This window comes from Cynara cardunculus, assembly GCF_001531365.2.
Source record: "Cynara cardunculus var. scolymus isolate 2C chromosome LG 6, CcrdV1, whole genome shotgun sequence".
Classification (NCBI taxonomy): domain Eukaryota; kingdom Viridiplantae; phylum Streptophyta; class Magnoliopsida; order Asterales; family Asteraceae; genus Cynara; species Cynara cardunculus.
In genome coordinates this window covers 2851336-2861567 of record NC_037533.1, presented here as the reverse complement: position 1 = coordinate 2861567, position 10232 = coordinate 2851336, and the positions used below count along the sequence as shown (strand labels likewise).

General features: G+C 35.6%; 1 pseudogene; it reads right to left on the bottom strand.

Annotated features, from left to right (window-relative positions):
• Positions 1 to 3630: 3630 nt before the first annotated feature.
• Positions 3631 to 4674, bottom strand: LOC112514758 (annotated as a pseudogene).
• Between the last annotated feature and the right edge of the window lie 5558 nt (positions 4675 to 10232).

Sequence of the window (10232 nt, the reverse complement as noted above, 5' to 3'; positions counted from 1 at the left end):
GTTGTTTGTGTGGACTTGGAGGGACAACACCTACACTACTATTACCAGTTTTCATAAGAGTCGTATGCCCACCAGTCGCCGCTTGTTTGGCCTTTCGAGATTCTTCGAGGGACAACATGCTATGAGCAYGATAGAACGGAGGCAAGGGATCCGATTGTTGGATGATGGTGGCGACGCCATCATATCCTTCAGAGAGTCCGACAACCAATTGAAATACCAATCATTGTTCGGAGATTGGGGCACCAACGTTGTTTAACTGGTCGGTATGAGTCCACAAAATGATCAATCTTCAGATAAACTTCAAAGAATCCATGGCAGAATCAAGATAGGCATTAAGAACACTTCAAGGAGATGAGAGGATTTGTCAACAAGTCAATCTTCAATTATGAATGTAAGTTTACAAATGAGCTCTCCTCTACTTACAATTACACTAAAGACAAAACTATATATAGGGTCAAACTAAAACCCTTCTAGTCAAAGTCAATAATACAAGGAAAGTCAACCACGATGTCTTTACAATTATAGACAAATATTATCTTTCAAGACGAATACAATTTAACACTGAAATTCAGACCCAACATTCTCCCCCTTTGTATTCCAGCTTGAAAGAATTTGCGCACTTTGAATCTCGTTTGAACATTGTCACTTTAAACACTTTATGACTTTTTCAAAAACTTCAAAACAATCTTCACTTTGAAATCTTCAGACTATCTTTTGTTGAGAAAATCTTCTACCATTCTCCCCTTCGAATGTAGAACAGAAACGATCTTCTCTTTTGACAATAAAGAACAATATCAGCAACACTCTTCAGAAACGATCTTTAAGATATGATCTTCAAAGAATCTTCAGATAAAAGATTCTAACATTCTCCCCAAAAATGAATTTCTTCAGATAACGAACAAACATTCTCTTCAAAAATTAATATTCTCTTCTCGATGAGAAATTTTTATCAGTAAACTTTTGTAAGGATGATCTTCACATTCAAAAACTCTTAGACATTGTAGCACAGGAATAATTTTTAGTAATAATCTCCAGTCACACTCCTTTGAGTCTTTTGCCGACCTTTGATGTTACTCCCCCTTGATTTTTATAACATACTCCCCTTATATCTTCCAGAATTGAACATTTCATTCATTATTACATACTCCCCCTTATGATGAAATGAGAATCATTAACATCATACATCAGAATGAATGAAATCTTCAGCGAGAGCCGTCAATTCATAAAATTGTAAGCAGATCTTTTCAAATCCACTTGTATAACCTTTTCAGATTTAAGGGAATGTGAAAATAACAACCAATTTCAACTTATGAAATTGTTTTCAATCTTATAAAAAGATTGGCCTGTGAATATAACTAATATACTCAGTACAACGGATGTACTTCATATATGAGACTTTTTAAGGTTCATCTAACCAGGTATTCCATTCAATCATTGATATCTTGTAAAAGTATATCTATGAATGTTTCGACAAAATAACATATAAAATTGCAAAATCTGTATAGTGTAGAAAGATAAAGCAACATATGCTTCTGTTTAGGCTCAAAAAGATAAACCGTGTGGACGACACAAATTTATCTGACTAAATTCGTGATCAAAAAGACTTAAAAGGGGGACAAATATCCTTTTGTTTCAATATCAACTTTCTCCGAATGAGAAATTGATCGATTGTGAGCTGCGTGCCCCAAGTGTTATTGAAACACTTATCTGTTAAGAGATAAAAGAATAGTTGGTGGGGTTGTGACAAGAATTGGCTTGGGCTTTGCCTTTTTCAATATTAGTCTCCAAATAATTGAGAACTAATAGAATATGTGGTATGCCCGGTAATTTGAAGTTTGTAACAGGATTCTTGTAATCTTTTAATCCTGACACAACTCTCATCAATTCTTTTGTCTTACAAGAACTACCCCTCTCATTTTCATTTTAAGCTCTGCACACAAACCCTTTTTGAGTTTAAGCTCACTCAGATATGGTTGTCCTCTTAGGTAGGTATGTCGGTTCTGACATTCCATAGAGATATTTGTGTGAAGCACTCAGTCCCTCCTAAATTTACTGTATGCTCAAATGATCACAAATAGTTGATCAAGATGTTATTACAATGAAGCACAATGATCAGATAAAATTTGATCAAGATATGACTTTGAAGCACAATCAAACAAGGAGTGATACGTAAAATCGGATTATTCATGATGTGAGAAAAATGAATGAAGATCTGTAAGAACAAGTTTACTGACCTGATATTCAAAGAATTAACAAATGTGTATCAATCAAGGTAAAAAATATATATCAGAAAAACAACCTTTGATTACAAACGAGCGTATTATCACCGAAAATGATTTTTATTTTAAGAGACGTGATAATAACAATTTGAAAAATAGCTGAAACAGGTATTAGAATTATGTACGATGAGAAATTACGCAAGTAAAATCTCAGAAAATACCTGCTCAGAGAATGTACTCGTTTCAGAAAAACAATTCCATTTTCCAAAAACTTTTATTGAATTTTTTTTCTAAAGACTCCCCCTAGAAAATAGATTTAAGAAATGTTTCAGTTCAGCTCAAAATAAACAAAAATTGGAAACATTTTTAGCACGGGTCCTGAACTGAGTTGTTCAGAAGCCAAAATCGTTTAAGCACGGGTCCTAAACTGAATGTTTACAAACCTCTATCATTAAAGCACGGGTCCTGAACTGATGTATTCATAAACCTCGGCTGGACAGTATACAAACCCCCCCTGAATTTGTGCATCATAGTGATGTTGTGATCAACGCAATAATGACACACCTGCAAAATAAGATCAAACAGATTTTGGTACCCAAACGAACTTGGGTCCTTTCTTGTTAGTATCAGGTTGTGGGATGTTGTAACTTCCAAACCATCTATTCTTGTTAGATGTTTTCTTTTTCGCACTTTTAACAGGATGATCATACCAGTTATTATTATCATACCTGTTATTATTCCTTCAGCTCTTTTGATATATGTTGCCTTCAGTCCACTTGTTGTACCGTTTCCTATTCACAAAATCAGTTTTCTTGCATATGGAGCACATAATCCTTTGGAGTACATGATCCTTCTCTTGCTAAGATTTATCAAATCATTAGTAGATCTTACAAAACAAGGAACAATATTGTTAGTAACAACATAGTTACGAGACGAAACAGATTCAGATTTATTAACCTAAACACTTTTAACTTTTGAAAATGAGAATTGGGTGATCCGATGACATACTCTTGATAGTACTGATTTGAAGAACGAGAATAGTTCTTAGAAACAGTTGATTTAGGACTGTTAAAATAACTGTTACATTTAGAACAATCATAAAAGCTGATTTTACACTATGAAGAAGAACCAATTGAACTTCGAGCACAAGAAAAATCTTTAACTTTCTTTAAAAGTTGGTCTCGTTCATCAATAACTAAATCATACTTCTCTTTGAGTTCAGTTCTCATTTTCAGTTCAGTTTCAAGTTCTATCTTCAGATCAGACAATTTCTTTGTAGTATCCAGAAGCTTACCTTCTAACTCCTTCTTAAGCTTCTCAAACATCTTCTACTCTTTATCAAACTTTCTTCTCTCTTCATCTGAGCTGCTCTTTTCATTCTCAGAAGCAATGTCGAGCATTTTTTTCTTTTCTACAAGCTCTTTGGAACTATCATCACTTTTCTCACGACAACCGAATTCTGCCTGCAACATGAACCTTTTATGGCTTTCGATTTTAGCTTTCGAAAAACGTGATCTTTATCATGCTTCAAAGTGTTCGTCGATGCGTGGAAATCGATAGGGATCTAAATTCGGTTGCATACACATCCACACCCCTCGCTGAAGTTAACTTTCAAGATAACATCAAATGGTTCAGCCGTCCAAACGGTTCTCCTTTTAAGCTGAAAAGGGTGCTTATCTAGAATAGCCTCTTTCATGGGCTGGTTATCTGAAAAAGAAACCTCCACGGACTTGATGAATGGAAGTAGCGCCTTCTTATCATGTATACTTGCTATTTGGAGTGTCCAGTTGACATATCTCTTATCTAAACTAAACGCCTGAGTTAAAATGGTTAGGAGAAGATCTATCCTGACAAATGGGCGAACCCGCATATTGAGAAGCTTCATGACTCCACCAATCACCTTTTCTATGAATCCATGGATGACCAGATTTGCTTTCTTATCTTTCGGGGTTTTCTGAAGATTCACAATAACAACCTTGCCACCACCACGTAGACACTTCAGAGGAAAATTGCATGCAGGAGTAACCTACAAACTCGTTCCCAAACATAATACCACATCAGCCTTTTCACAGTGTGACTCTGCTGGATTCATCTCTTCGGGGGGCAATGCATCCTCACAATCAAGAACTGTGTCTTTAAGTTTAAGATCACAATCTGCATTGGAGCTGTGTTGCGCCCCCCTCGACCACGACCGTAGGAACTTCTACCACCACGGCTGCTCCGTCCACAACCGCGAGAAGATCTACCGAATAATTGTTGTTGTGGCTGCTGGTGCGGTTGTTGGTGTGGGCTTGGAGGGACAACACCTACATCACTATTACCAGTTGTCATAAGAGCCGTATGCCCTCCAGTCGCCGCTTATTTGGCCTTTCGAGATTCTTCGAGGACAACATGCTATCAGCACGATAGAACGGAGGCAACGGATCCGATTGTTGGATGATGGTGGCGACGCCATCATATCCTTTGGAGAGTCCGGCAACCAATTGAAGTACCAATCATTGTTCAGAGATCGGGGCACCAACGTTGTTTAACTGGTCGGTGTGAGTCCACGAAATGATCAATCTTCATATAAACTTCAACATTAATCCAAGCATATGTAATTGAAATGACATGGGGAGAGTTTTCTATTTGAGTTTCGGAAAAGAAAAGAGAAAGGACTTTTGAATGGAGTGAAACGTTTCTCCACACTGGCTAGTTTAGGCGGCGTAGGCTCCAAACCTTGCCTCGCTCTTGTGACATGCTATGTTTCCCCTCTCTATTAAGAATCCATGGCAGAATCAAGATAGGCATTAAGAACACTTGAAGGAGATGAGAGGATTTGTCAACAAGTCAATCTTCAATTATGAACGTAAGTTTACAAATGAGCTCTCCTCTACTTACAATTACACTAAAGACAAAACTATATATAGAGTCAAACTAAAACCCTTCTAGTCAAAGTCAACAATACAAGGAAAGTCAAACACGATGTCTTTACAATTATAGACAAATATTATTTTTCAAGACGAATACAATTTAACACTGAAATTCAGATCCAAGAGTTGGCAAGCATCTTGAGGGCTTGACAGTAAGCGGATACATTCGGAAAGTCTTCTTGATGCGTATGGGAAAATTGTTGTTCCAAATAGACGGCCCGAGAATTTTTATTATCCTGAAAATTTTACTTCAAGCGATCCCATGTGATTTTAGCCGTAGAATCAGGTGCAAGAATGGTGTGAAGCAAATCATTTGAGATCGTACCGTATATCTATTGAAGAACCAGGGCGTCTAACCGTACCTATAAGGCGGGATCTACGGTGTTGTGACGAGGAGGGCTAATGTGATCCAGAACCTGATATCCACGAGCGTGAATCTTGAAAAGTTCCGCCCATGAAGAGTATTGTACCTTTTTGACCTCTAACACGATCAGAATGAAAGATTTAATGTTAGAGACCGAGAGTGCGGGATGAAACGTGGTAGGTTTGGGAGTGGTATCTGTCATGGCAGAAGAACTTGAAGGTTTGAAAAAAAACTGAGAAGAGGCTCTGATACCATAAAAGAGTTCACCCCCCCCCCCTCCTTTGTATTACATTCCAAGTATATAAGTACAGCTCCCTTGGAAGAGATATACATGGGAAATATATTAGAAAATCTGCACTATCTTTACCAATATTCTAGTAGATATTCATGAGAATATCTTCCATATCTAAATCAGTTTTATAGGAGGAGATAATCACATTGCTTTTGTTGGTTTTGTCAAATACATCTCGATTTTTTGTGCTATTTGTTCAAGGATAAATCAATTCACATAATATTATTTTTATATATGTTCAAACCAATTCATCTAGAAAAAAATTATACAAAGTACATAATAGAATAATTTGCTATTCGGTTAACCAATATGGTAAAAAGATATCGAAACTAAAACTTATATTATTCGGTTAACCAAACTATTTAACGCGTAAAACGAATAGCCTGAAACCTTTTTGGTTCGGATGAGTTATTCTGTTTCAGATTCTTCTATCCTAACTTGTTTAATACTATTGGACAAAGGTCCTAAATATCAAATCTACTACCTTTTCAACTGAAACAAGCAAAAAAATATGTGAATCAGTAGGCATTGCCAACACACAAATACACATATATACAGGTAATTTTCAACTGGTCTTCTATTGATGTTTCAATGACCAACGATGGAAGATTTGAGATGACATAGGGGATGAAGTTGGAGCTGAAACATCAACTATTGTTGTCGTGGTTGAAACTTTTCTCATTGACCAATTCTTATCGTGGTTGAGCATATGGTAAGACAAAGGAAGAGGGACCTTTGTTAAGGAATGATTTTGAAAAGGACTACGATGATGGATATGACACATATAGAGATTTAACATGTCTTGATAAGTACAAATGGTTATTTAGAATGAAAGCATTTGTAAGCATATTGTGATGTAGATGCCCAAGAAAGAACACAAGGGGTAGATTGCGACTGTAACTTCAAAGTTCAATACAAACGCAACCACATGAAGCATAGACACTTGAAAATGGCTTTGAACTAGATAAAGAATTTACTGAAAATGGTAACATTATCTGAAGCAAATACTCCTGAAGCGTTATCTGAGGATCGGTCAATATTAAGAATCGATCAAATATAAGTGATGGAGAGAAAGAGATTTATCGAAGAGAAAGAAGAAGGGCAGCGGCGAGGAGAGCAGGGAGAACGATGAGGGCAGCGAGCACCGTGAAGAGAGCACCGATGAGAAGGGCACTGGAGAGCATGTCGTTTATGTTCAAACCGAGAGGCAGGAAGGCAGCAATATAGATTTCAAATTAGGGCAGAGAAGCCAAGGGATTTGATTTTAAATACCATGACTTTCCAAAGGATTCTCAAATCCGTTAGTCATGGGATTTTAAATGAATCATTGGATTTTAAGTTCTAACACTCCCACAAACCAAACACAGGATTGGAATGAATATCAAATCCAAATCCCTCCAATTCCGTTCCATTCTCATAAACCAAATAGCCCCTTAGAATTTTCCTACAGATTTCTGGTGGTTTTCCAGAATCAATCAAAAATGTTTTTAAATTCAAGTAATGCATTTTGTAGGAAAATATTAGAATTTTACTAAGAATTTTCGACAGATTTCCAGAATTAATAAAAAAAAATTCAATTCAAGTAATGCATTCCGTAGGAAAATATAAGAATTTTCCTATGGATTGCTAACGGATTCAAACATTAATATACACCACAAGATCGAACTACATTCATGCCTCTCCCGTATCAAGTTGACTGCCAGACTGGAGTTTCGTAACATGAAAAATATTTTTTTTATATTCAGTAATGCATTAGGTAGGAAATCCATAGAAAATATTAGAATTTTTCTACAGATTTCCGATGGATTCCGAGAATTAATAAAAAAATGTTTTTTTAAATTCAATGTATTCAGGAGGAAAGCGTAGGAAAATGTTAGAATTTTTCTACATATTTACAATATTAATAAAAAAATTAAATTCTAGTAATGCATTTTGTCGGAAAACCTTAGGAAAATGTTAGAATTTTCTTACGGAATTACAACAGATTACAAGAATTAATAAGAAAAAGTATTCTAATGCATTCCGTCAAAATTGTATCGAAATCCATAGAAAAATTCTATCAGTGAAAACTCAATTTCTAGTAGTGAAATGGATACCCTCTGCTTCGGCTCTAGGCCTCGGTTGTTTTAACTAAATGTCACCTTGATAGGCCCGCTTTCTTGGATGCGCTTTGTACCATACGCGAAAAGGCTCAACTTGGATTTCCTCATGTAGTCACATACACGAAGATTTAATCCCAATCACCACCTTATCATTTTTTTTATTGTTCTTTTAGATTTTTGATTGATATATATACTACATTAATAAGCATTTAGACAAAAGTCTTAAAGCATAAAGTACTATCAATTTATGCAAGATATTCAAAAATCTCTTAATCTCTTGAGTACAAACTATTATGCATAATGTACAAATGCTTAAAACATACAATTTGTTTGGTCAAAGTTTCAGATTTACGTAAGTCATATTTACATGAAAAATATATGTTTGTTCTTCCCAAAGTTGTTTGACACTTTGTTTGTTTCCTATTTTGAACCCAAATTCAAATTCAAAGTTCTTCTTTCTCTTGAAGTAAACTGAAATTTGAAGCAACAATATCAGAAAGGGTTTCAGATCATGCATGTACCCCACCCCAACTCTTCAACTTTATATGGTTTTAGAAACTCAACATGTGTGCAATTATTTTTCCAATCGATCTTGCTAATACATCATATTAACCTTCAACTTTATATATTAGTTGACTTATAAAATAACTGCACAAACTCATGATTCAAGGCTAAACTAATGTTTCAAAATTGTGATTCATCCACGCAGCATCGTGCGGGTACACCACTAGTGTGTGTGTGTATAGGGGTAAGATCAAATGTTAACCAAAGTTTTTGTGTTAACTTTACAAACCATTTCAACCAATCACAATCCATGTTTCTATTAGGTTTTTATCTAGCTTACAATATAATGCCAAGGGTAGTTGATGTCACACCCCGCCAAAGCGGAAATACGAGATGTAACAGGTAAACGAGTCACAGCAACAGTTAATAAACAACACCATTCAAGTTTTAATAAAAAAAATCAAGTGTAACACCCATAACCAAATTGGGATAAAATACTTCTTTTACAAAATCTTCAATTGCGAACTTAATCGGTCTTGTCACAAGTATGCTCCCAAAATACTTCATTTCTTACTTATTACCTGAAAAGCATGGAATATAAAACGTCAACTACAAAGAGTTGGTGAGCTCACGGGTTTTCACATGCACAAAATATTACAATGCAGAAATCATTTATTTGCAAACTTATACGTAAACTTTTGCACTTAATAAATGTAAATCTACCACGATGCTTAACTTGAGACGCTACTAAGCCTTACCTGACCAATGTGCCCCATTATTTTACAAACGACCATAAGTAGCTCGTACACTTACTTAGGTCCCACAGTTCGTAGTAGTACTAATTCAGCGGTGGTCCAAATTCCATATGATTAGACTAAGAAAACATAGGTAATGTGCACCCCTTTCTGGGTGGGACTATCAACACAATAGCGGCTATCCACAATACCACGGCCCGGGGACGTGCCCGAGTTAACAAGTAGCGTTTACGGACGAGGACTTTATTTGGAAACATACTCCCAAGCACATCAATTTAGCATTTATATCATAGTGCAAAAACAGTCAATATTTCATGACTTAGCAAACTTGACTAAACAGTTCTTTAGTCCAATGGTTTCAAACAAAGCTTGACTAAACAGTTCTTTAGTCCAATGGTTTCAAACAAAGCTTGACTAAACAGTTCTTTAGTCCAATGGTTAAACAAATAAACAGTATAGTTTGCTTAATCTCATGCTTTTCCTCTAGTTAAAGAAACAAAAAGCATTAAAAAGTGTGTCCGTGAAAACTCACAGGTTTGATGATGAATATCCAAGAGGATGACGTTTGAAGCGCTCAACGTCCGCCCTAACCTTCCTAAACAGACCAACATCCAGAATTTAGATCACCAATGGGTTATTGACAAAGATAAAGTTAAGTTGTATCTTATGTAATGCCATCGGTTTTTATAAATTAAAGTTGATATTTTATTATTTAATCTAAAAATAGCCCAAAAATTATATATATTAAAAGGAATCAAAATCCTTTACTCAAAAGCTGAGTTTTGGACAGATTATAAATTTTGTTCCAGGTATTTTTTGGGTTTCACAAATCACTATAAATAGGAATCTTCCAAAAGTCATTTTATGTCCAACTTTTCACATCATCCAAAATAATCAGATCAGCAGACTTTTTCCAAATATCAAGAAATTTGAGTGGGTTTAAGTCACTCATTATTACCCTACAACCTTAAGTTACATAGGCCCCAAAACAGATTGCACACTCTTCGAGTGTCAATCAGAAGGGAATTTCGTCATTTTTATTGCCATAACAAGGATGATAACTTCCAGTCATTTAAATGATGCC